Source organism: Marmota flaviventris, chromosome 16 (assembly GCF_047511675.1).
Source record: "Marmota flaviventris isolate mMarFla1 chromosome 16, mMarFla1.hap1, whole genome shotgun sequence".
Taxonomy (NCBI): Eukaryota; Metazoa; Chordata; class Mammalia; order Rodentia; family Sciuridae; genus Marmota; species Marmota flaviventris.
The window spans coordinates 25547737-25575165 of record NC_092513.1 but is presented as its reverse complement, the minus strand read 5'-3'; the positions used below and the strand labels follow the sequence as shown (position 1 = coordinate 25575165).

The window sequence follows — 27429 nt, the reverse complement described above, 5'->3', positions numbered from 1 at the left end:
ACTGTCCTGGAAGCCACATAGAGACTACAATTTGGGGACTTTTTTTTCTTTTTCTTTTCTTTCTTTTCCTTCTCCTCCTCACTCCCCCTCCCCCTCCCCTCCCCCTTCCTTCTTCTTTTTTTTTTTTTAATGTAGCATGGAGTCCTACAATAAATTCCTTTTAAAAGGAATTGTCCTCACGATGCACTCCCAGGCTATCCCTTTTCTGTACGCTGGTTTTGCAGGAAGCAGGAGGTGCCTATGAGACAATAGCAAGTTACGGCCACCCAAGTACCCACGTCACCCTTCACGGGCCCACAAACACACCCCCACGTTTACTATGTACAAACAAGGGCACTCCTCCAGTTGATCTGGTCTGACCCACACCCCCCGACACACACTCACTGTCCCCCAGGTCTCCCACCAGAAAGGAGGCAGGGGGTGCAGAGTGAGGCCAGCTTCTTAGCTCTGTCTTCCCAGCTTTGTTCCTCAGGCGGGGTTCCACTGGCTTTCAGAGCAGGACAGTTCTCTGCTGTGCCTTTGTCCACCCTCAGCCAGTAAGATCCCTACCACCACCCCACTAAGCATCGTGTCAACCAGCTTTTTAACTCCTCTCCAATATTTTCAGACATGATCCAGGGCCAGTCTGCTACCTGTCCAGGCTGGCCAAAGTCCTGCCTTGGTTTCTCCTTAGGCACTTTCCAACTCTCCTGCCAGCCTGGGGCTGCCCTGAACCTTACCCATTAGACTGGCTTCTCATGGTCAGGGTCCTCGACCTCCTATTAATGGAAAAACGACTTGTTTTACTTACCAAACCATGATGCACCAATACTTTTGTAAAATGCAATACAAAGGAATCAATGGGAAAATGATCACGTGCTTGGATATGCTGGATGTCCAAACATCAATTAAAGTTTCTAAATGTTTACTCTCGATTTCTGTTCTTGTGTCCAGACTGGTCACAAAGACCACACTTTGAGTAGGACTGTTTGCTCTGGACCAGTGGTTCTCAAACTGTGGTCTCAACCAGCCAACGGAAATTTGGATTCTTCAGCCGCACCCAGATCTCCTGAAACTGTCACTCTGCGGGGGTGGACACAGCAACCTTTGTCTTAGCACACCCTCCACAGGAGCCTAAGCATTCAGAAGTTGGAGATCCAGTGTTTTAAGTAATCCCTAACCTCAAGAATGAGTCTGGCCTGGGATGCCAGGAGCTCTACAGAAGTGATATCTACCTGAAGATTCTAGAACCTTCCAGCCAAGGTCTCCCGCCATGTTCCTTACCCCATCCTCTCTGGAATGAGAAGAACCTTGCAGGTTTGGCCATGGGCCTGTAGTGATGGGGGGTGGGGGGGAAGGGTGTAAAAACAGAGGTTGCTGGAGCCCCACACTGTTGAAAAAACACTCTTTAATTAGGGCCAGACTCCTGGAGATCACCAAGGCAGGCTTGCCTGAGACCACTAATCTCCATTAGCATTTTCCCAAGGGCTACATCCAGGTTATGAAATAAGAGGGCCGTGTGATTTGCATATAATTTGCATATGTCTACTTGGACTGCACAATCTTCTCCAGCAATTTTCAACAGAATTACAATTTTCTCTTTAAAACCCACTACTGCCCTAAGGGTTGCCACTTATCATTTTTCCTGCTCTCTCCTCCTCACTTCCTTTCTGACAAATCCACAACCCAAGCAGAAAGTGGGGACAGTGGCTACTTTCCACAGAACACAGCAGCGGGGCTTGGGCTCCGTGGGGCTGTGTGACCTAGTCCTCCCACTCAGGAAGGAATAACTAGACATAGGAATTTCATAGGCCTATAAAATCCATCTTTTGAAGGGAGCTGCGTAGCCAGTTTCCACATTGCCAACATCCACTGCCTGATAGTCACCGTAAAAGTGCATCTTACTACCAAAAATTATTGGGAGAATGTTAAGTCTCAGAAAAAGGATCACCCTTTTAAGAGAGAGAAATCTTCACCTTATATAAAACTTATTATGTTTACTTTTCCTCATTTCTTCTTAGATCCAAGACCTGAACTCTGGCTCCCTGGAACATGCTAGGGGGGCAGCCTCGGGATTCAGCGTCCTGCAAAGAGACAGTAAGATCTAGTCGCAGGGATCTGGTAAGAGTTGCAGAGGGCAAGCGTCTGGACCAAAACTTGGTTTGCTGTTTTTCAAGATCATTGTCTGTTTGAAATCACTGTTGTGGACTGGGAATGTAGCTCAGTGGTAGAGTGTTGGCCTAGCACATGTGGAGGCCTTGGGTTTGATCCCCAGCACCACACACACACACACACACACACACACACACCACCCTTGTTGTGACTATAGGGGTCTTTAGGAGCTTTCATTTCTTGTTACTCCTGAGCAAATGAAAACCATCCCTTCCTTTTTATTTTGTGTTCCCCATGCATATCTGCATTTTAAAACCAGAAATGTTCAGAAGTGGACTCAAGTTGAAAACAAGAGCCATGTCCATGGCTTCCAAAGAACAGCTACTATTGGAACCCACAGGCTTTCTTTCTATCTTTCCTAGCACTAAGAAAAGGGAGTAAGAGAAGGACTGTTTCGTTTTTGTTTTTTTTTTTTTTTCTATTTTTGTTTTTCTCCAAAGATGGTGAGCAGCCTTATTTCAGAAGGCCAGGAAAGGCACTGACCCCCAAGCCCATGGGGCAGGCAGGCAAACTGCCTTCCTGAATTTTCATTGAGGACACTTCGGCCTCCAAGCGTACGAGGTTCTTTTCATCACCCACCCCGAGCTCAGTCTCCCAGGCTCTGGGGATTTGAGGTGGGAACACCCTCCATAACTATTTCCCTGTGAGGCGACCTAATACACCCACTTCTCTACATTTTGGCTTTGCTAGGGGACACATTAGCAGGCCCCTGGCCATCTGGCTCCAAATACCAACACTAAGGAACTGCCCCTCCATGTGACAAATCTGTGCACATCTCTTCAGCCAGCTGGGGCACTAATGCTCCGTGCCCGGCCTTTCCGAGCGTGGACAGTAGGAATGGGGGCTTTCTGAATGAATTTAAAGATGAATGAATGAAATTCAGCCTTTTCTGCCTAGAGGGAAGCCAGAGTCTATTAGAGTAGCTCTCAGTTCTGCTCAGCTTTGCCTCCCAGGGGACATTTGGACATGTCTGGGGACATTTTTTGGTTGTCCCCAACTCAGGAGTTGGGTGGCTATAGCACCAGAAGGGTAGAGGCCATGGATGCTCCTCAACATCCTGCAAGCCACCGAACAGTCTCCACAAACAGATGAGAAAACAGAGGCTCCGAGAAGAACAGCAGCTTCCCAGGAATGCTGGCGGCTCTTCAGGGCTGGGAAGGAATTTCAAACCCAGCTGCGGCTGCCTCCAATCCTCCTGCCTTTACCGCGTGCCTTGTGGGGAGGCCCTGGAGTGGTGTGGACTTTAAAGGCACGCATGGCTGACAGTAATAAGGTAAGCGTTTCTCCATTAAAAAGTAGCTTTTATTCAGATTTTTCTTTATCCAAAAGACAAAGATAAGTGGAAAAGCAATCGCCTTGGACCAAACATTTCACCCCAGCAAGTCTACTTTGGTTCCTGATTCCTTAGTAGGTTACTCTTTCAGATGAAGGTGAGAGGCCTACTTCACTGATTTCTTCTGCCTCCTTGGGTCATCCTGGACCTGCCCCCTGCTGCTACCCAGTGTCTACCCATCTCTCAAAGTCGTCATATAAAGGGTTTATCGCCTGGATAGATGCTGGAGGAGTGGCATAGTCACCATGTGGATGGCACTGGATATAGTTTCGTCATTGTCCTCATATCATCTGACATTCCCATGGCTGTTGATGGATCCTAGAAGCTCTTGTACCACGGTCCATCTGATTCTCCTTTTATAAGAGTTTATCATTCCCCAATTCCTTTCTAAGAGTGAACCTGAGATATTAAGCAACTTGTCACACAGTCTTCCATGTGTGGATTCCAAGGGAGGCTTTCCGCTTCCCAAGACAGCTGTGGCTGGAATACCCAGTTCCAGGGGGTACACTTACATGAGCAGCATACCTTAGAGCTGTAGAGTGGATCCACCCTGAATCTAGCAAAACCCAGAGGCCTCAGGCCAACAAGAGCAGAGAAAAGCTGTCAATAAACAGCCCAAAACAGTGGTCCTCAAGCCTTCCTGGGAATGAGATCATGTGGGAGCTTTTAAAAGTTCTGTGAGTGGGCCCTTCAGACAAACCAAATCAGATTGTGGGCGTTGAACCCCAGCAGGGCCCCAGCAGGAGCGTCCTGAGCTCCCGCCCCCTACTCTCGGTGATTCTAACATTCGCTGTCCTATTTCTTTGCTCCTCCAAGTATGGCCCCTGGATCAGCAGCAAAGGCCCAGGAGCTTGTTTGAAAGGCAGCTCAGCCCTGTCCAAACCTACTGAATCAGAGCCTGCATTTTTTTTTTTTTATTACAATCTTCAGGGCATCGACAAGCAGAGCTGGTCTTGCAGAGACTAGAAGCCACCCTCTTGGGTCTAGCCCTGAGGCAGAAAGCGTTCTCTGTGGATCAATCAGATTGCTAGATTTAGTGAGCAAAAATACAAGACACTAGTTTCATTTGAATTTCAGATTATATATATATATATTTTTTTTTTTTTTGAACCAAGGATTGGAACCAGGTGTTTAACCACTGAGCCACGTCCCCAGCCCTTTTTATGTTTCTTATTTTGAGACAGGGTCTCACTAAGTTGCTTAAGGCTTCACTAAGTTGCTGAGGCTGGCTTTGAACTTTCGATCCTCCTGCCTCCATGTCCCGAGCTGCTGGGATTACAGGTGTGTGCCACCATGCCCAACCAGAAAATAATTTATTTTTAATATAAGTATGTCCTGTGAACTTTGTGGGATCTACAAACACTAGACTCTTTCCATTGCTTACCTGAAATTCAAATGCAACTGGGTGTTTTTTATCTGGCAGCGCTGCCAGTGGGATCCCCAAGGGGAGACAAGAGGGTGGAATTGCTATAAATCATGGCCAAGTGTGAGCTGCTGAGACCCTGTGGGGATGGTCAGAGGTGGCAGGTGTGGGCAATGCTGGGCCCCTGGTCAGGTGCAAGACCCAGCCCTTTCAGGAAGGCCTCTCTGGCAGAGCTTCCTTGGAGACCAGGGGAAGAGGAGTCCACAGGTGCCCACCTCCCGAGGCCAGACCACCCCCAAAGACAACTGACAGCTGGGAGAAGGGTGCAGGCTGCAGGCCACCAGAGGTGCCACCCTGACCATGGCTTTCACTTTTAATGAGCCATTTTTCAAGGACTTCCCAGGCAGGCAGGCATTGTTTGCAGCCAGCAGGGGAGTCCTGAGCTGGCTGTTAATAGGCATGACTCCCCTCAGCTCCCCCTCCTCACCAGGTCTGCACAGCCCCTGGGGATGAAAGGAACCCTCAGCAGAGGGCAGGGCGACCGTGAGTATGGCAGCCCTCTCCTGTCCTCTTTGAGGCCGTCAAAGCCTACCCAAATCTGCCTGGGGAATGCCTTCAAGAGTGCCAATTAGAGTGAGGACACAGAGCGTGTGATTTCAGAAGCCAGTTGAGTCGGGACACTGGGAACACGGCAGCTTCTGCATAAAGCAGGTGCCTGGGGGAGCTGACCTTGAGAGAAGCTCTGCCACCGCCACTAGCAACACCCGGAAACTTGCTGGGGGTAGATTGGCACCCCAATGCTGAAAGAGGTTCGCAGGACTCAGGGTCTTTTGAAAATTCAAAACCCCAACAGGACACAGGGAAATGAGCAAAGGTTCCAGTAATCCAGCAAGGAAAGCAAACCTGAGGGCTGGGGCTTGGAGTGAAGGTCAACCCCAGAGGGGCTCAAGTTCAAGGTCAGATCATGTTCTCCACCCCCCCCCATATGCCCCCATTCTGTTTGAATGCAAAGCTCACTGGTGCTCCACACAGGAGTCCCCAGTTTTGCCATTTACTAGCCTGAGGACCCCTAAGTAGGGCCTCAGTTTCCTCATTTTAGGCAAAGGGACAGGTAAGGGAGTAGACAAGGACCTGTGTTCAGTCCCGAATCCCACACTCCCTGCAGGAGTGACAAATCCTAAAGGGCCTGGGTGGCTCTGCCTCTCCAGGGCAGTGGGGCGGAGCTTGGCCCCTACTCCCATCCAGCTGTGCAGAGGCCTGGAGGCTGCATGAACTCGGTGGTCTTGAAATGTGGGGGTCTCAACTAGTTCGTCGCCCACCCTGCTGCTCAATGCAAAATGGACAGAGCTTTCTCACAAACCTGGGAGAGGCCCTAGGGATGGAGGACAGACTTCCGGGTCCATGTAAGTACCAAAGGTCCATGTGGCCCCCATCAGGAGGGGTCACACTCTCTGTCCTCCAGGGTTAGAGAGGTAGCAAGGTTCCCCGGGTAAGACCTGGCACGAAGGCTCCCTGATTTTCCCACCAGCCCCCCTGCCCTCCACGCACCCAGCACCCCCGGGCCTCTGCAGTGCGCTACCTACTCATTTTTCTCTCCCTTACACTTGGAGTAGAATTGGAATTTTCAAAAGAATGTTACTAAAAATCTTCATGGAAAATAAACCGAGGAAGTGGGAGGAAAATACATTTTGAGAAGAAGGCCCCTTCCACGTACACACAGCTGAAGCACTGTCCCCTGGGCCATGATGGAGGCCCAGGCCTTCAGTGGAATAGGACCTTTACCTTGTGCCCAGCTCATCCCTGACCTCAGGGTCTGGCACAAGCCAGTGCCTGGCCTTTGACCCAGGCCCCAAGGCCAGCTGCATCCAGATCTGATTCCAGAAGTGAACCGTCTCCCCAGACGCTGTTTGTCCCCCCAGAACCTGCATTTCTACTCCGAGGATGCCAGGTGCAGAGCTCACCTGCAAAGCACGCGGGAGGCACCCTTGCTGTCAGCTGAGTGGATGGATAGTTTCCTCCTAGGTCGCAGCTGCTGCAAGCCCAGCTTTGCACAGGTATCTCAGTTAACCCTCAAGGCCCCCGGATGTTATCAGGGACCATTACCATCCCCACTTCACAGGCGATGCAAGCCAACGCCCCAGGTCTTGCAGCTGCTGAGGGGACAAGCCTGTGTGCCATCAGTGGCTTTCACTCTGGGAGGCTTTGAAACATCCAGATCCCCAGGTCCCTCCCCTAGACACTCTGATCCTGTTGGCCTGAGTAAGCCAGAGCATCAGAATTTTGGAAGCTCCCAGAGCCATTCTGATGCACAGCCTGGGTTGAGATAACTCAGCCTACACTCACTATCCATCCTTTCCCTTCTTCAGGAGGACTTCCTGCTTCCTTCCCGGCCTTCCCACCCCAGGGGGGCCCACTTAAGTGCCTGCAACAGACCTTAACCCCTTCAGTGGTGCCAGTCACATGCACTCAGCTGGAAGGCTTCCAGGCCCTCCAGGTGTTTAGGAGAAACTGAGGGTTGGTGTGGACCTCTGGCCTGTGGAGTACTGGCTGTTTGTCTTGTGCTCTCTGCCGCCCCCTATTGATACCAGTGGAATATATCACTTGCTGGAAACAAAACAAAACAAAACACAGCCTAGGCTTTCCTTCCCCTCCTCCACCAGACTAATCTGAAACACCCCAGGAAACACACACTCTGTCCCTGCTCCCATCCACCCCCCAGGGGAAGACCTGTACCAGAGGCCCACCTGCCTGATCCTCAGGCAGCTGAATTTCTGGAGAGGCCCCCTCTGCCTTCCTCCAGCTGGTCAGTGAAGCAGGTCCCAGGGCCCCTCCCAGGCACATCCTGCTCCAGGCCTTGGACAAAGGCTGGCAGGGCAGACCGGCCACTGCTCACTAGAATGGTAAAGCTCATAGCCCTCATCCTCATTCTGGTCCAACCTGGCTCATGCCAGCCCAATTCTAGGGACCAAAGCCACTGGGTTGCCTGGCTTTGCCCTGCTGCATGGGCCTTCCTGGGGCAGGGCGATTGTTCTTGGGACAGCATCTACCCAATCTTGAGTCCAGCTCTCCAGTTCCCATTTCTTCTTTTCAGTCTTATTTTTCCTTGGGCTGGGGATTGAACCCCAGGGCCTCACACATGATAGGCAAGTGTTCCTCCACTGAGCTATACCCCCGGCCCCTCCTCATTAGTTATGTTTACTCTTAATATACAAAAGGTCTCACCCCTGAGGGGGGTACACCAGGTACCCAGAGAGGACAGCTCCCAAACAGATCAGCCCTTGACCAGGCCGGTCAGCGCATACCTAGCTCTGCAGTCATCTGAGACCTGATGTGAAGGGAGACTAACTCCTGAACAGGCCCCTTCTTCACGGGCCAAGGGCACAAGCCCCAGCCTGGTCCCCTCTCGTGGCAGCCAAGGCAAAGGGCTTAATCTATTGGTAGGTTCTGAGCCCCACGCCCCTATAAGTGCAAGGTCCAGTGACAGGTTCTTTTAATAGAGAGGAGGCGAACAGTGGTTGGGGGAGGGGACCCGCATTCATTCTTTCATGCAGAAGACAGTGCGGCACAGTGGTAGAAACAAGGCCTCTGCAGCTCTGCTATGTTGGTTCAAATCCTGCCTTTGGCCATTTGAATGTGACTTGGGCCAGTTGCTCACCTCTTGTGTCTTGGTTTCCCCATCTGTTAAATGGGGTAAATAAAATAGTGTGCCTTACACAGAGGAAGGACCTAATAGATTTTAGCTATTATTTTGAACTTGGAACTATGGGCGGGCATAAGGCTAAATATCCATTTTACAAATATTTTTTTGTACTCAAAAGGAAAAGAATGACAACCATGTAATAATATAGGGGGAACTTAACATAAGATGAAGTGAAAAAGACTCCAAAAATTGCCTATAGCCTAGTAAGTTTGAATAAGGTTGAAAATAACTACAATAAAATAAAGAGTTTAGGAGTGCATACTGACGGAGTAACCCTAGATAGAAAGAACAGCAAGGGACTGGGGACCGTGGGCTTAAAGAAGATGGGTGGGCACCCCAGGGGGTGAGCTGGACAGGATCATACCTATATTTGGAAATAAGATTTTGTCAAATCCTAGTTTGGGGCTCTTCTGTGTTTATGACATTAATCAAAATAACTCATTAAGTATATAATTAAATCAAAGCAGACCAGGAATGGACCAGCAGAAAGAATGGCATGTGTCAAAGATTATAATAACACAACTTCTAAATTCCAAGGGTCAGAGCTGGGCATGGTGGCGCATGCCTGTAACCACAGCATCCTGGGAGGCTAAGGCAGGAAGATCGCAAGTATGAAGCCACTCTGGGCAATTTACCAAGACTTCGTCTCAAAATAAAACATGAAAAGGGCTAGGGGTGTGGCTCGGTGGTAGAGCACCCCTGGGTTCAATCCCTAGTAAAATAAATAAATAAATAAATGCCATTACAATAGGGAGACACGGAAATATGCTGAGCACCATATATAGCCTTCATACTGCTCAGGCTCCTCATCTACCAAGGCAAAGAGAACAGAAAAAAAATCTCCCCCTTCTAAGTGCTCATGACAGAAGTAAACAAAAGGTTACAGTGTCGCTATGTGAGTGGTATCCAGAGAAATGGATTTGGGAGACAGGAAGTGGATGGTCAGGGAAGGCTTCCCTAGGCAAGTGCCATTCAAGCAGAGGCAAAGAAAGGGGAGGGAGGAGGTTGTGCAGATTTGGGGCGCAAGGCTTCTAGGTGTGTGTGTGTGTGTGGTGGGGGGTCCATCTAGGAAAAAGCCCTGAGGTGGGAGTGCACAGAGGACCAGAGGCAGCCTGAGATGGGAGGAAGGGGGTAGGTGAGTCAAGAGGGAAGACAGAACCAGGTCATTTGGCTTTTACTCTGAGTGACACGGGGAGCCACTAGTAGGTTCTGAGCAAAGGAAGAAGCCATCCGACACATTTTAAAGAAAGCTGCTGGTTACTGTTTTGAGGGCAGACAGATGAGGGCGGAGGCTGGGGTGCCAATCTGGAAGCTATTGTAACAGTTCAGGTGAGAGCTGACGGCAGAGGGGGTGGGAAGCGGTCAGTCCTGGACACCCCTATAATACAGCTGCTGCTCTCCCAGGGTCTCCTAGGCTGGCAGCAAAGACCAGACACGCACCCAAATAACTGCAATATCAAATCTACCAACAATTCTACATCAGGGCAAATCCAGTGGGCACCTCCTGCCTCCTTCTCTCCCCCTTGCCTCCAGGGAGGGTCCCCTGCCAACTGTGGGAAATGTGCTGGCAGAGCAGCCCTGCACCGCAGACCCCAGATCTGGGCAGCCACTACCTCTGAGTCATGCTCTTTCCCAAATAGATCATGCAGCCAGCCTGACCGGAAACCTAGCCATCTGTGCAGCCAGAGGGGCGACAACCCTTCCCCACGCAGGGTCTGTCTGCCCCACGACTCCCTTCTTGAGCTCTACTAGGTTCCCTGATGCCCTCTTATAATCTCCATGCGGCCAGACTGCTGGGGAGCCAGGGAGACTTGAAATCAGTGCTTCTCTGGGCTACATGTTGAAATTACCTGGAGAAATTGAAAATGTACTTGTGCCTGAACCCTGGTCCAGAGACTGCTGTCACAGGTCTGGGGTACAGTCTGGAACTGCAATTTTTTCAAAGATAGTGGCCTGGTCTACCCCACCTACTCCCATCCGTTGCAGGTGTCGCATACCACAAGCTTCTCTCCTGCCCCTTGATCTCCCAGGTAAAGCCCCAGTTGGTGTCTCTTCCACCGAGGGGAAGGGTCTGATCAGTCCTAATTGAGCTGACTGTGCCCACACAGGCAAGGGCCATGCCAGGCAGGGCTTGTGCCCACCTAACTCATACAGTGGGCTGAGACCTAGGGACTTTCTGTAGGGCCATCCCACAGGTCTGGAAAATGGAATGGATACCCAGGACCCACTGCTTCCGGGGGCCCTGGGGCTGCTTCCCAGACCAGAAAAGCCCTGCGGCTCAGCTACATTTAATAAGGCAGGCTGGGCGGGCTCCCCTCCCCAGTTCCTCCCCACTCCTGTTCCTTTAGGACTAGGACTTGGAATGCATTTTTATTACTTTTCCTAGGTGAAAATGGTGCCGGGCTGGGGGTGGAGAAGCTGGATGGAGTGTGATTTACACCTACCCTGCGTCCTCACACCTCCCAAGGGCAGCAGGGAGCTGCAGCCTACAGTTCCCGCAGCTGGGCCACAGAGCAGGCTGCTGGTGGATCTGCCCCTGCCAGGAGCAGCTGCTTCTGTGCCCCCACCTCAGTCTCCCAGGTGCTGAAAGCCTTTGGAAAAGGAGGAGGGGAAAATGGACGCTGATGTCCATAAGGCTCTAGCAAAGATGCCGGAGGAATGACCCGCCTGGCCCAGACCTGCACCCGTCTGATCTCTTTGCTTCCAACAGCTGCTTTGACTCCCCAAGGCCTCTCAGTCCCATCCACGCCTCCACCCCTGCACAGCCCCAAACAGGAGAGGCCACCAACCCTGGGTGTAAGCTTAGTAGGAAACTCCTGCCCTTCTTCGGGTGAGTTTCCAGTGGACTGACTTTGCCTGGGGTCCTCCTAAAAAACCTCTGCAGGATTTCTCAACCTGGGCACCACTGTGAGTTTGGGCTCCTTGGTCAGCAGACTGGAGGATGCTGAACAGCACCCCGGCCTCTACCTGCTCCATGCCGGGAGCATCCCTCTCCCCGAGTCTGTGACCATCAAAAATGTCTCCAAACATCACTCCATGTTCCTAGAGGAAGGTGGCTGAGAACCACTGCTATGATGACATAACTGGACACCACAGGAGGTCAGGGAGTGTTTTAGCACTTCTGAGGGCTCAAGAGGTGGCCAGGACAGAAATTCAGGATCTGGGTTAAGTGACTGTGCCATGAGGACCAGGAGGCCACCCTCTCTGGGCTTGAGGGTCGTCCTCTGGCCAGTATTTGCTCAAGGCTAGCACTGTGATAAGTGCCTGGCATGGAGATTCCTATGTAACCCTTGCAACATTCCTCTGGGGAAAGAACTGTCCCTTAAAAAAAAAAAAAAAAATATATATATATATATATATATATAAATTTTGTATTTGTTCTAATTAGTTGAACATGATAGTAAGTACATTTTGACACATCGTATATAAATGGAGTATAACTTCTCAGTCATGTGGTTCTACATGATGTAGAACTGTCCCCTTTTTGATAAATGGGGAAACTGAGCCTCAGAGAAGACAGGTAGGTGACTTGCTCAGGAGCACGCGGCAGGAAGAGGCACTCTGGGTCAAGAGCTCAAGGTCGTACTTACAGGGGTCTGTTCTCACTCCCCAGAAGGAGGGGACCACCTCTGGAGTCCTCCGACTTTGCTATCCTTTTCATGATATTGCTATAAAAAGGATGTTCCCGGGGGACACAACCTGCCCAAACTGCTTCCCTCAGTGAGTGACGCGTCCCATTACAGTCTAAGTGCTGTGTCGGGATCCACTATCAACAGGACTTGGAGCTGGCCCTCCAATGAGGAGGGAGGCAGTCAAAGCATGTTATAAGCGGTGATTCTCTGGTCTGCATGTGGGTATCCCCCCACAAATTCCTATGCAAGTGCTGGTATTAGGAGGCCCGGACTTTTGCAGATATTAGATTGCAAGTGCAGAGCCCTTATGGATGGGGTTAGTGCTCTTATAGGAGGCCCCAAAGAGCTTCCTTGAGGCTAAGTGAGGTCACAGGGAGAGGAAGCCACCTGTGAGGAAGTGATCTTGACCTTGACCTTGGACTTCTCAGCCTCTGGACTGTGAGCAATCACTTTCTGTTGTTTATAAGCCACTCAGTCCGTGGCATTCGGTTACAGCAGCCTGAATGGACTAGAACAGGCAGTAAGGCTGAGACACCCATACTGGAACCTCACTCAGCCCAGAGGGCCAGGGCAGGGACAGCCTCGCTGCTCTGTGATGGATGAGCCGGAGTTAGCCCAGAGCAAGGGGAGAAAGCCCTCACCCTGAGAGAGCAGGGTGCACCCATACCAAGGCAGGAAAGAGCACCACTTCTTCTAGAAACCAAAAATGAAGACAGTGCAGAGGGGCTGATGAGGTGGACAGGAAGTTGTGTGGCCCTGGCAAGAATCTCTACCTCAGTCCTAAAAGCATCAAAAGGCCATCAAAGGGTTTGCATAAAGTAGTGGCCAAATGGGACAAACATATTTCCCACAGCAGTTGTGTGGAGACTGGGGTGGAACTGGGGGGTGGCAAGAGAAAATGGGCTCCTGGGTGGGTCTGGAGGAGGTGGTAGTAACCTGGACCATGGTGACAGACTCCAAAGGCATTCATCAGGCAGAGTGGAGGAAGCCCCTGAGTGGGTGGAGGGACGAGGGCAGGCTGAAGCAGGGGCTGGTGGGCAGAGTGGATAGCCATGCTGTTACAGGAAGAGTCTGTTCCTAGGGGTGTGGGGACGCACCAGGAGTTCCCAGAGAGCACATTAAGTTAGGGGGTGCTGTGCATGACAGCACTGAGCTGAGTGACTCATTATCCACTGACTGATTGATCAGTGCATGACGCCGAGACTTCTCTGGGATGCAAGTCACTTTGAGGGCCCCAGTGGACACAGACCCACCTGGACAGGAGTAGAGAGACAGCAGAGAGGGTACACACACACCACAGCAAAGCTTCGGGGAAGGAGCCCACATCGTGAAAACGTAAGTTATTATTACTCTTGCCTTATTGGATCTGACGAGATCACAGTCCAAGGTGGGGCTCAGCTGCCTGTGATACCGTATAAATGGGCTCTCGGGTGGCAGCTGGCTGTTGCATTGATTCTTATTCACTCAGAAGCTCCATCATGAAGCTCATGTGAAATGTGTGAAATATCCTTTTTTCATGCAATAGCAATGAAAGGACTTCACAAATCTGTAGCCAAATGAAGGTACTTATGAGTAATGGGAATGTGCACACGGGTGTCATCTTATTACCACATACAGGCAGGCTGCATCGAAATTTGATCTCATATTGAAGCAAGCACTCCCACCACTCGAGAGGGCAAGGACATACCAGCACAGGCCCCAAGATAAGAAGGTGACTTCTGATTGGCCATTCAGGGGCTGGGGATTTAAACATGGTGGCCCACACCATTTAGATGGTTCTAGGACCATAAAATGTCAGGGTGGGAAAGGTCCTCAGGTCTCACAGCTCACCTGTGTGACAGGTGGGGCAGGAACTTGAACAGGGTTGCCTAGTTCACCACAGCAGATCTGGGAGGAGAATCCACAGCCTGATGAGCCCAAGCCACAGCCACCTCTCCTACTGGGTCCAGGGTCCATCAGTCTCTGCCCAAGGCAGAGGAAAGGGCAGGAAAGCTCCCAACATCCCAAAGGAACCTGCACCCTGAAAAGCACTTGGGTGACTGTGGAGCCTAAGGGGCTGGGGACAAAGTTTCTTGGAGGAAAGGGAACAAATGATAGGAGTCTGGGGACAAAGTCTTAATAATTTACCTACTTGTCACTAATATATACTCCACCTACTTCTAGCAAAAATTTGGGGTGATTTGTAATTAGACACACATATACAACAAAGCATTTCAGATGGATGACAGATCAACAATTTTTTTTTTAATAACAAAAAACATGAGAGGCCCAAGTGTTTCTCCCTAGGGGACTGGTTAGATAAATTTTGTCCAAGCATGCCATGGAATACCACGCAGTTGTAAATGGATGGTGTTGGAGAAGATAATGCTAAGTGAAGTTAGCCAATCCCCAAAAAACAAATGGCGAATGTTTTCTCTGATATAAGGAGGCTGACTCACAGTGGGGTAGGGAGGGGGAGCATGGGAGGAATAGATGAATTCTAGATAGGGCAGAGAAGTGGGAGGTAAAGGGAGGGTGCAGGGGGTTAGCAAGGATGGTGGAATGTGATAGACATCATTATCCAAAGTTCATGTATGAAGACATGAATTGGGTGTCAACATACTTTATATATACACAGAGATATGAAAAATTGTTGTATATTTGTGTAAAAAGAATTGTGATGCATTCTGTTGTCATTTTTAAACCAATAAAAAAAGGAATATCACACAGCTATAAAAACCTGAGAAAGTGTTCTGTACACTAATATGGACAGAATTCCAGAATTTAGAGTTAAGAAAATAAAATAAGCAAAGTGCAGTATGGAGTATACAGTTATCCATGTTTTATATAGTAAAATGGAAAACTAACAATATATATCCAAATTTCTGTGTTTTAACATAACAAAAGACTGGATGAATAAACCAAAAATAAATACAAAGCTTTGCCTACATGGGACAATGGGGAGAGTTGTGGAAGGGGACAGAGACCAAAGTGAGCGGTGTTAGTGTGCACCTTTGTCATTTCGGTTTTGATCCATATAAATGCTGTACTATTCAAAACTCCGATGCAATTTAATACAAGAGGAAACGGGAAACTATTGCAAGTGGCTGGGATCCCACCCTCACACCAGCCCAGGAAATAAATCACTCGCCTCTGCCCAAGGAAGAAGCTGGGAGTGGAGAGCAGAGGGAGCCAAGGGTACTGGGCAGCCTGCTTGATGTCTTGGTGGCCTGGCCTCTCTTCTGCCTCACTGGAAGGACCAGGAAGCCTGAATGGTATGGGACCTGCCTGAGGCTAAAACCCACCTGTGCTCTCTGGAGGGGGAGCCCACACCGGCTCCCAACAACCCCTGACTCCCCAGGGTTCCAGCTGCTGACACCAGTTCCAGGAGCAAGCAAACTGCACCAAGTTCCTGGGCAAACTCCTGGCCCCTCCCTGCCCAGCTCCCATCCACAGCTCCACCCTACCCTCCCAGCACCTTCCTCACCGTGTTACAGGGTCTCCACCCCAGCTCTGGCGCTGGTGCCCAAGTTCTGGGAGCAGCACCCATGCTGCTCAGCCAAAGCACTTGTCAGACATGGGAGGGCCGCACCCCCCAGCTGAGGATGGGAGAGTGCACTCTTCCCCTTCCCGAGCTGAGCCTCCGACCACTCCCGGGACAGGAGGGATGGACAAACCCCTTTCTGAGCATGCCACCCATGTGGCCATCAAAGAATTAAATTAATTCTATCCTGTTAATATATTCTATCCATATTATAGAAAAGCACATGATAAAGAATTAGAGTGATAAACATAAGCAGATTTTTTTAAAAAGGATATCTATCAAGTGAAAACATAAGCTATGAGTCTTAATATATAACTCAATCCCATGTTAGTTTATATCATGGATCTGGAATATACCTATATTAAACAGCTATCTATAGAGATGTGTAGACAGGATATGGATGGGGATGTGGGTGTGGATGTGGGTGTGGGTGTAGCTGTGGATATGGATGTGGATATGGATGTGGATGTGGATATGAATGTGGGTGTGGATGTGGCTGTGGATATGGATATGGATGTGAATATGGATGTGGGTGTGGCTGTGGATATGAATGTGGATGTTGGGGTGGATATGGATGTGGATATAGATATGGATATGGGTATGGCTGTGGATATGGATGTGGGTGTGGATGTGGCTGTGGATATGGATGTGGATGTGGATATGGATATGGGTGTGGTTGTGGATATGGATGTGAATATGGAATATTGGTGAATATGGGTCTGGAAAAATATACCTATATTAAACAGTCGGTGTGGATATGGATACGGATGTGAATGTAGACATGGATATGGGTTTGGATGTGGATGTGGATATGGACGTGGGTATGGGAATGGCTGTGGATATGGATGTGGGTGTGGATGTGGCTGTGGATATGGATATGGATGTGGATATGGACATGGGAGTGGTTGTGGATATGGATGTTGGTGTGGATTTAAGAACTCTCTAAATCATTGATAGTGCTGATCTTTGGGGGAGAGTAGAGGCACTCAAGTTCCCTCTTTCTCTCAGTTAAATACTTATTAATCTTTTTCTTGTATGAAGCAGTTACTTTGGTAAACTGAGCAAAGACCTAATTCACTGCATGCCCATCATACACCACTGGGCTGGAACACACGGTGTCTTGAGTCAGAGTCTCAGGGAGGAACTCCCCTCTCAACCCTGTCCCATCCACCCCACAGGAACCTGAAGCCTAGAAGGGCCATGTGACTTTTTTGTTTGCTCTGCCCAGTGAGATGATGGCAAGCTGGGCTGAGGACTCCTTTCTCCAAACTCACAGCCCTGTGCTTTAAAAGGATCACACATCAGTGGGGGATTCTTTATGGCCAGTAAGAGGAGAAGTAAAAGAATAGTAACCAAAAAAAATCTAAAAATAGATTTGGTGCTGCAGGACTCATCACGTGGCTGCCATGTCAATACCACCACTTCCTAAAAGTCAGCCATTGACCCATGGAATATTCCAGACAACTGTTCATTTTAAGATGAACCATTAACTGTAAATCAAAGCCCGGAGTGAGTGCTGAGTTACAAAACTAATTAGAATAAGTGGGTAAATGGATGTCTGGTCTCAGCCCAGGCGGCCACCTGTTTTCCACCAGGGCTGGGGAAGATATATCCTCCAACTGATAAACTCGGCAGAGGCTCAGGTAGGCTTCTGGAAGAGCAGCTCTCTAATATAAATAGGATGGTCACTCTCTCCCCAAAAGGCAGATGAAATGGCAGGCTGCACATTAATCAATTAACAAGCATTATTAAATCTCCAGTTCCAAGAGCACGGGCTGATGGCTGCTTCCAACTCAGGAAGGTTTTCCCAAACATTCTGCTGGACCCCTCCTGCAATGTTACCAGTAACTTTCACCTTCAGGGCTGAGTCTGAGCAGGTGGCTATGGGTCCTGCTCAGGGGCACACAAGACAGTTTGAGTGGCAGAGCGAGGTCAGCTCTTCCTGGCCTTGCCACACTGCGGGGGCTGTAGGGAGCCAGGAAAGTGGGTACCAACATTCCTCCCACCTGGACCATGATGGGCCCAGACGCATCTTGCCACTCTGAGACTTTATCTTCTGGGTGTGGCTTATGTCAGTGGGTTGCCTATGAACACAATAAGTGCTTTTAGTGTTTGACTAACTCTTCCCACACCTTGAAGGGTTTGTGCAAACGCTGCCCATGAAGCCCTCTCTCCATGGTTCACTGGTGTTGGTAAGGCAGACAATTTAAATATTTCCATTTCATAGCCAAAGAAACTGAGGCCCAGGGCAACTTGTCCCACACTTCATTTCTTCTTAGTGGAAGAGGTAAAACTGAAGCTCCAGAGGTCCCTGGGATCAAAAGTTCTCTCTACCTCATCTCATTTTGTCCTCACCACAATCCCAGGAGGGAGAACAGCCACTCCACTTACACTTGAGGACATGGAGGTCCAGGAAAACTGTCACCTGTCCCAAATGGCAGAGCCAGAACTCAAAGCTGAGTCTCTGAGGTTGCCATACAAGTCCACGGTGGGGCCAGGAACTGAGAAGGTCCTTTCCCAAAATATCAATACTAACAATAGCTCCCGTTTCATGGGCTAAGCCCTGTCCACCCAGGACTCCTGAGGACAGGCCATGTGTTTGGCATGTCTTTAAATCCTGGAATGGCTTGGGGTGGGGCACTCAGGCACTGGACACACCTTGTGAGTATCTGCCACAATGCTGTCCTTCACAAGGGCCTTTTTCTTTCATTTGCTCTGTGCAAATTAGAGGAGTTTGGGGTGGCAAGTGGTCTTAACTGCTGTTCACATCCCGAATAACTCCATTATGTCCAGCTGGGGAGTCACTGCCCCGCCACCTCTCTGCACCTAGGAAGCCCAGCTGGCCTCTGGTGTCGCACAGACCTTCACCTCTACCGCAGCCACTGCGCCCACCTGTCCTAACCTTTCTCACTCGGGTCGTCTTCTCACACTGCCCTGGGAAGTGACTCCATGATGACAGGGGCTTGGCTGTCAGAGCCACATCATGCTGCTTTACCTCCTTGACTTGAAGAGAGGACAGGAGTGAGGGAGAGGGATGAGCAATCCCAGCTTCTCTGGCTCTGGATGGAACAGAGGAGGCGATAGGAGTGGCTGGGAGGACTGGGCAGGGGGAGCATCGGCCCCTGCTCAGGACAGGGAGGATCTATGTCCCCAAGTCAGATGATATCTTAACCTAAACAAGGTTTATGTGTTCCCCTGCAGAATGTGGATATGCAGGAACAGGGGTAAGGGCAATATTCCAACTGAGTGACCTCTATCCACCTACATCCTCCCCTGGCTACCAAGCCACCTCGCTCAGGTGACCTTCCCAGACCACCGTAGCCAAGAGCAATCCCCCTTTCCTTTGAAACTTCCATGGCTTATCTTCCCCAGAGCTGGGTGGCTTTGATGGTCCCCTCAGTGATTGATTATTCTTATGTCTCTCCAACTCCATCACGAACCCTCAAAGGGCAGAGAACTTGTCTTTCCACTTTTGTGACTTCTGAGTGTGTGACACCCACTAACAGTCACCAGCTGGGTAACGATGGACTGTACCCTGTACACAGGGACATGAGCACAAGCCGCAAGCAAATATTTGTGGACTGACTTTTGGAAAATGGCACCACATGATTGTCACACACGTCCTTTGGTCTTGGGCTCTCCACTGTACACATTAGTGAGGTCGGTGGCAGGTGATATGAAGCTCATCTTACAGATGGGGAAACTGAGGCTCAGAATGTGTGAGTGGTTGCGCAACAGTTAGTAACCGGAAACGGCTCTGGATCAGGCTCTGACCTAATCTGACTTTCCTTGCAGGGGCTGGAGGTTTCTATTTCCTCCAAAGCACATGACAGATCAACAGTTTGGGGATACTTCATTGCTGTCACCTACTCTCTTCCACAATGCACAGTACCAGAAACTCTGAAGGCTCTGAAGAAGTCTCTTTGGCTTAAACACAACCTTCTCCAAACTTACCTTATCCTGGGGCACTTCCCCATGTGACCCCACGTTATTGTGTCCTAGGGATCTCTTCTGCCCACTGTCCCTTTCCTCAAGGGTCATCTGTGCTCCCAGGAGAAGCTACATGTTACAGGACTAGGAAACTTAAGCCAGAGGAGCAGAGCTTCAAAGGTGAAATTTCAAGGTCAAACAGCTAGCAGGGACATTTCTTCTTCTTCACTATTTTTTATACACACAAAATAGAAGGCCATAATAAATCCCCATGTACCCATCACTAGTCACCAACCAGCTTCAACAGGGCTCAATATTCCACAGATAAAACTTTTGCTTCATCTATTCCTCTTTTTCCTAAAATCTCTTGTAGAAAATCTAAGACATCCTCTCATGTGATCCTAAACACTGCCACAATATCACACAACCTGAAAAGCTAGCACCAATTGCCCACTGCCTAACCCCTACCCTGTGTCTCATCTCCTGGGTTCTCTCAAACGCATCTTTCTGCTTTAGGTAACTTGAATATGGATTCAAACAAGTCCCACAGACTGCATTTGGCTGGTGTCTCCTTATTAATCTGTAACAATTCCCCTCAACTCTACTTCCATTCGCATCATTTATGCTGGAGAGATGAGGTCATTGCCCCGAGGCACTTGCCTTGGTCTGGACTTGGGGACAGCCACTGTGGTGGGGTTTCTCGTGTTCCTCTGGCCTCTGTGTAAGTGGTAGTGAGATCCACAGCCTGCTCAGGACAGGTTTAGCTTCATGATGAGAGCAGGCCTCAGGTAGAGCTGCATCCTCCCCTTCCCACTGCATCTGGGTACCCAACTTTCAGCCAAGCTGATGAATGGTCCATGGGCATGAGGGTGACAGACAAATCCTTTTGACAAACTTGAGTTTTTTCCAATATCTCCAAAATCGTAGTGCATTCTGGAATTTTGTTCTGGGTGGATCTCTAACCCAGGATTGGCCCATTTTTCTATGATTTCATGGACCATTCTCCTACCACCCCATGCTACAATTCCGTCAGCCCATGCTTTCCTAGCCTACCTCTGGGTATTCTTTTATCTTTCTTTCTTCTTTCCTTTTTCTTTAAGAAAAGAAATTTTAAATTACCAGACAAGCTGGGAACCTCAGTTCCCCATTCAGTCCAGGCCCTGCCAAGGAGTCCATGAACTAAACTAAAGGCCCAGGGTTTCAATAGCCTGTGGGTTCCTCCTCCCACATCTCAGGAAACAAGTCAAGATCTCAAGGAGAAAACACAGAGTTGATCATGATAAATATGCATCCAAAATTTTTTAAAACCAAATTGCACAAATCAAGCTTATTCTGAGAGGTTCATGTTGCCCGGGGTCTCTAGTGCACCAATCAGCATAATTAAATAGGAAGATCTCTCAGGAATTGATTGTGGTTTTTCACGTTTTCTTTTCTTTTTTTTTTTAATCATCCTAAGACCATTTCAGTGAGATGATTTTAAGCTAATAAGAACCCCCAAATTAGAAACTAATTAAGGAGACGGAAAATACAAATGTATTTGTTTTTAGTCAGGCACTATTTTTATCAGAAGAATCATGAAAAATTAAAATTGTTAAATACATGTATGAAGGTTGTCAGTCAAGGGCAATGTGGCTTTCTGCTTCTCCCTGCTGCAAAATTTAAGGTGATATATGAGGAGCTTCTCCCCGTAGGCCCCTAGGAAGCAATACACACACTAATTTTGCAGAGCAGAGCGCACGGTGCTACACTTGGCCCGGAAAGGGTTCTGCAATAATGCTGGCAAATCCTGGGCCACCAAGGGCCTTTGTGCCTCTGGCTCTCAGAATGCATGCAGCAAAATCAGAGGGGGCACTTTCTCATGACCATTGAACGGAGGGGAACAGTTAAGGCCCAGGGAAGTTAAGAGATCTGCACAGGGTCACACAGCAAACTAAGAAAAAGCCACGACTACTGCCCTATCTAAATGCTCCTGATTATGTAGGTCCCCCACACACACAAACTGGTCCCCAAATATGTCATAGATTAGCTTATAAAAGAGATGTTAGGTCACAATGACACTGGTTTGGAGGACTCTTAGGATCCGTGACACCCTTAACAGCTCAGGGCCTGGGAGAGGTGGTGGGGAACAGGAGACAGCTGCAGAGGGGGTGGGGGCCTACCCTTCAGGGGGTAGGTCTGTCTAGAATGACCCAAATAGCACTGCAGCAAGCGTCAAGGCCCAACACCCCCCCGCACACAATCCAATGTGGCCCTAACCTTGAAACCCTGGGGTCAGAACTGGGTTTCATTTGTTTCAAAGCCTGTGCCCCAATTCTAGCACAGCTAGAACACCCAGTTCTCCGTGTCTCCCACCTGCACCCTCTGATCCTGTTCCCCAACACCAGGTAAGGTAGGAGGATGTGGGATCAGCCAGGATCCCTCCTTTCTGAGCACAGAAGTCCTCACCAGACCCACTCCAGGAGCTGGGGAGGGCCTGTGGGGCTTCCTCGGTTCTGCAATGAACACCATGATAATCTGTGTGGGAGCCTGGCTAGAGACTCCAGCCCACAGACTGAGGGAAAATCAAGACGTCAGGGTCTCCCCTCCCTACCCTGAACACACAAGTTCCTCCCTTGTCCCGGAGGAGAACCGCTAAATCAGAGGAGCGGCGGCACCCTAGGGTGGAGAACCTGGTGGGAGCAAGTCCCTGAGTCACAGTGCACCACTGTGCACAACTGTGGTGAGATGGAGAGGGGGCGCTTCAGAACCCCACAGCAGCCTCCACCCAGCTCCTAGGGAATCAGGAGTCTCAACAACATGTGATAACTTTATAGTGGACTTCCATATGTCGTAGCTCATGAGAGTCTCAGGAAAACCACAGAGGACAGAGATTACTTAACACATTTTTCAGATGGGCTGGGCATGGGGAACTTGACCTTGTGGAGAGTGCACCTCGCTTAAGCTATATGGGGAAGATACTAGGTCAAGTGAGGAAAAATCACTGCGTTCTGCTGGCAACTGCAGAGACTAGTCTCAGAATAACAAGAAATGCACTCCTGTCTCCCAACCCCCAGGAGAAGAGCCATATTTTGTGACACTGAGATTAGGGCTCTCTTCTCCTAAGGGGGAGTTATCTGTATTTTTATGGCCATAAAAAGATAGATAAGGTGGACATGGGCCTTTGTTTTGAAGGCTGCTGCTGGAGGCTGGGGAAAGAGGGCTGAAGGATACCCAGTTTTCAGGGGAGGACCCCTAGGTTGGACCCCAGGACAGCTGGGATGACTTGGGTCCCAGAGTGGTTGGCAACCTTCAGCCCACCGGAACCCACCTTGGCCATGTTGACTCCCTAGAGAGGGTGGCCTGGGACCTGGCATCCCCTGTGGCAGAGCTGGTGTTGGAACACAAGCCGGATGCAGGGGCCTGCCTCCTTCAGATGACCCACAGCCAGCCTAAGGACGGGCCACAGCGGCTTCATTCACCAGTGTGGGCCAAGGTCCAGCCTCCCTCAACACCCCATTTTTCCTGCCCCGCCAAGCCCCCACAGTTCCCAGGCACCGGAAGGGTGGAGACAGAGCTGCAGAAATGCCTGCGAGGAAACTTTTGCCAAACTCAGCCAGTGAGGGAACTCGGACTTGTTTTCATTCGATTTGGGAAAATAAAAGGAATCGTTTCTTGACATGGAGTGTCACAGAGAAACTTACTATTGTTTCAGTCCTCAGAGTTGCCCAGCAAGATAGAAATTATTAGCTCCAATTTCAATGAAGCTTCTGAGGCTCAGGGGTCTTGAAGAGAGCATGAAGTCAGGTCCCAGAACTCACGAGTGGCCCCATCCTGGAGCCAGGGCTGGCTCCTGAGGATGCACATCACCTTCTAGAGCCACCAAGATAGAATTTATTGTTCAAGTGAATTTCTCCAGGGATTCATTGTAGGCCTTTCATAAGAAGGGAATGTTAAGAGTAAATCCTGTTGTTTAGCTCAGGATCCACCCTGGGTGCTCCTTGGCAAGAGATTCTAGATTCTAGACCTTGTGTTAAACAACCCAGTAGCCATTAGCCACATGTGGCTACTGCACATTTGAAATGTGGCTAGTCCCAACCAAGATGTGCTATAAGCATAAAACATACCCTGGACTTCAAAGAATTTATACAAAAAACTACAAAATATTTCCTTCATAATTTTTACATTGATTGTATGTTCAAGTGGTAATATTTTGGACATACTGAGCTAAATTAATACATTCTTAAAATGAATATCACTTGCTTATTTTCAATGCACCTACTAGCAAACTTAAAATGAGTGGTGTGCCTTATGACTGCGGTCCACCCTCCGTCACTACTGAGCCACTTGCACTCGGGATCCCCGGTCTTGCCTGGGCTGCTGCATACCCCCACCCTGCCCCTAGACCTGGAACTGTGTTGGAAGCAGGAGTCAAGACTCTCCAAGCATTCTAAGGATGTTCTCTCCTCTCCACACTTTACCAGATTCCTGGGTCTGCCCCTTCTGCGTCCTGTCTTACTCCAGCCCAGCAACTGGCACAGCCCCCAAATATGCAGTCACCTATCCTGAATGTAGGGTTCACTCTAAACCACATTTTCTGTGGCCAGAGGAGTTCTGATCACCAGGCCTCAAAGGCTGTCAGTCACCAAATGAGTCAGAATGAATTTCTCCCAGCCTCCCCTGTTCGCAGCCCAGCAACCTTGAGCTCTGCCCAGAGCAAAACAATGGAAGTCAACGAAATATACTGACCACTGATGGTGGTGCCAGCTGCTGGGCTCAGTGCGCTGCATGTTTTATTTTATTTAATTCTCCTTACCAGCCTAGGCGTGAGACAGGGTGGTCCCTATTTTGAAGACAAGGGCCTGTGGCTCCCAGAGCCCTGGACCTGGCTTTGGGCTTTTCTCTGCCACACACACCCTCTCCAGAGACTAGGCTGCGTCTCATTCACTGCTGTTCTGGCACCAGGTGTGGTGCCCAATACACATAGGTAACTGGTAAATACTAGCAAAGTCAGTTGAGAACGTCTGGCAGAGTATGGCCTCTGCTCTGTCTGGCCCAGGTCAGGAGGCACACTGCCCTTCCTCCCCAGGGCCATGCATGTGATGGGAGTCCTCGCCCAGGCCACAGGGCTGGACCTTTGCTACCTCCACCCTGTTCTCCACGACCTCCCACCACAAGGCCTTCGTGCTAGCCCCCAGCCAAACTTTACATGTGCAGACCACCTGCCCAGCTGACAGCTGGGGTCTGGGGGGATACACCCCAGGTCCTAGTTAGCCCCAGGCACTTGTGTTGTTGCCTGCTCCCAGCTAAGACCCCCAGGGACCACCAGCTCAGTTCCCCTTCTGTTTTATCACTTAAGACCCGAGTCAAGTCCTGGGCCTGCTGGTGCCTGTGGCTGGCCCATTTCCCTAGAGCTGGGCTCAGCTTTCTGGATCCCTTCAACCTACTCTTTCTGCCTGATTTAGAACAAGGCCACCCAGAAGTCCTGCTGCTCTGCCCCTCCCCAGCCCTGGGCTCTGACCCTGAGGACCCTGACACTGGCCTGCACTGGAATGGAATTCGCCACACCCTCTGGGGCCTCCCACTTCAGGCCCTTGGCCCTTCTCCCCTTTCCCTGCTCAGTTTCCCAAGGCTCCAAGCTATTTTTGCTTCCGTCTCAGCTGCCATTTCCCCTGCAGTGGAAATTGCCAGAGTGGTACCCAGCACGGCACAGCACGCACAGGGAAGACCAGACAGGCAGAGGAACAGGCTCTGATATCAGATCCGAGCTCACCTTCGGGTCTCCAGCCTTAGAGGTCCCCTCTGTCCAGTCTCAAATCCCTGCCCGCTTGGCTCTGGGGATCTCTTGATGCTTCCTGCCTTGACCAAGTCCCTGGATCAACTGCCAGACAGACTGTGTGTCCTCTCCAGACCCCTATTAATGACCTCCCTGGCCACCCTGGGCCATCCTCCATTTGTCCTGGCACCCTGGGAGGGAAGGGGAGCCACAGCCTTCTTTTCTTCTTTTCCTAAGGAACACTGAACCGTTACCCTCTGTTACTCAAGGCATCTGAACCGAACCTGAAGACCTCCCAACAAGTGAGGTGTCCAGGTCCACCCTCCTAAATCACAGATGCAAGGAAGAGCTCCTGCGCCCTTGCTGCCTCTGTTTCCCCACCGGCATAAATTCCCTGCCTCCCACAGGAGTGACAGAGGTAACGACTTCCTGATTTGTAACTCTGAGTTCCTCAAATAAGACCTGCTACCTCCACAGAGGCACCAAGCCTTCCCACAAGGCAAGGAAGTGAACCCCGCTGATGCTAAATCTTCCGGTGCATGGCTCTGGCAAGCACGTGGGCAAAAACTAATAACTATAAAGCATCCATCCATCCTCTTATCAGGCCTTCCTGAGCTTTGTTTGCATAGTTATCTTCCCGGGGGTTGACACTTGGTGTCTCCTGCAGGCTGATATATTCTCCTACCTGCCATATAATTCATAAAGGATAGACGAGCTTCAGGTTCATTACCTGTCATTACACCATGTACATGTCGCTGGGGCCCGTAGCACCGATTCTTCTTGAGTCACCCCAGTGGTGCAGCCCCCCACTCGGAGGCTCCAGGTCCAACAGGCTGTGGATTTCGCTCCACCTCAAACCCTGGGTGGGCTGCACGCCATCCCTTCTCCCTCTCTGGCTGAAACTCTCCTCCAGGATGGGGAGCCTTCTGAGTTCCCAGCTGCTTCAGAGGGGATCTGCAGAGAGAAGAGACGCCCCTGTCACCAACCAGGACTAGAGACGCATGTCCCCGTTGTGAACTGGCCTCAAATCTTCAAGCCATCCCTGTATTGTTCTTTATTATTACATCAGTGCTTGGTGACTACACAACTCTGTCATCCTGGGTCTTTAGTGATCTGGTGATCATGTCCTGCTCCAGGCCTACACACACACACACACACACACACACACACACACACACACACACACACACCCTCCATTCCTATTTTCTTATCTCTGCATGTTTCATTCTGTCTAAAAGACCCATCTTCCAATCATGCAAGCAAATCCTAGCCCTCATTCAGAGTTTAGCTCAGACTAAAAGATCCTGTGAGCTGTACCATTACCCCAGCAAGGAGAGGAAAACAGACGCCCTTTGCACTCAAGAGATGGAACGTTCCTCTACTCTTCTCGCCAGGACCCTGAGGCGAGGCTTTGAAGTGCTGTGGCCTGGGAGGCTGCAGGAGAGCCGCCCACCTGTGGTAGACAATGAACCACTTTCCAAAACCTTCTCAAAGCGAGAGACAGGGAGGGATGCAGAGCTCCTGGGGTGAGGGGTAGGGACTCAAGGTGGACAGGGAGGTCGTGAATAGGGCTCTAGAGAGGACACGCAGACCCCTGTGGTAACACCTGGCTCTACTGAATCCCTACACTTCAGGGTCAAGATCATGGCTCACACTTGGCCAGGAGGGGCCAGAGGACCTCCGACTGCAGCCAACCTGCCTCAGGCTGCCTTTGGGTACTGGGTCCCTGCTGGTCACAGCCCTGCACCTTAACCAGGCCTGGCCTCCGGGCTCCCACTGCCCCAGGTGACCTGAGCTCCACACCAACCCTGGGAGCTCCTGCAGGCCAGGGGAAGCACCGCAGCAGGGTGAGGGCAGCAGAGGAAGGGAGGGACAGTCTTCCTTCTGGCCCACGTGGCGATTTTGAAAGATGGCAATGTCTTACATGCCCCTTACACAATGGCCTTCACTCTTCCAGGATCTTGTACACCATAGTGTACCCTGGGCTTCCTGTGGCTCTGTGAAGGGGTGTTTCAAAGATGAGGAGACAGAAGCACAGAGAGGTT

The 27429-nt window shown here is 50.1% G+C and overlaps 1 protein-coding gene across 1 annotated transcript in view; it reads right to left on the bottom strand.

Moving 5' to 3' along the window:
• Zbtb7c (zinc finger and BTB domain containing 7C) overlaps positions 1-26164 on the bottom strand; it is a 258060-nt gene extending 231896 nt beyond the window's left edge. The window contains exon 1 of the mRNA XM_071602666.1: positions 26115-26164. The gene's annotated coding sequence lies outside the window, so the exon portion shown is untranslated. The remainder of the gene's footprint in view (positions 1-26114) is intronic.
• Positions 26165-27429: the final 1265 nt, after the last annotated feature.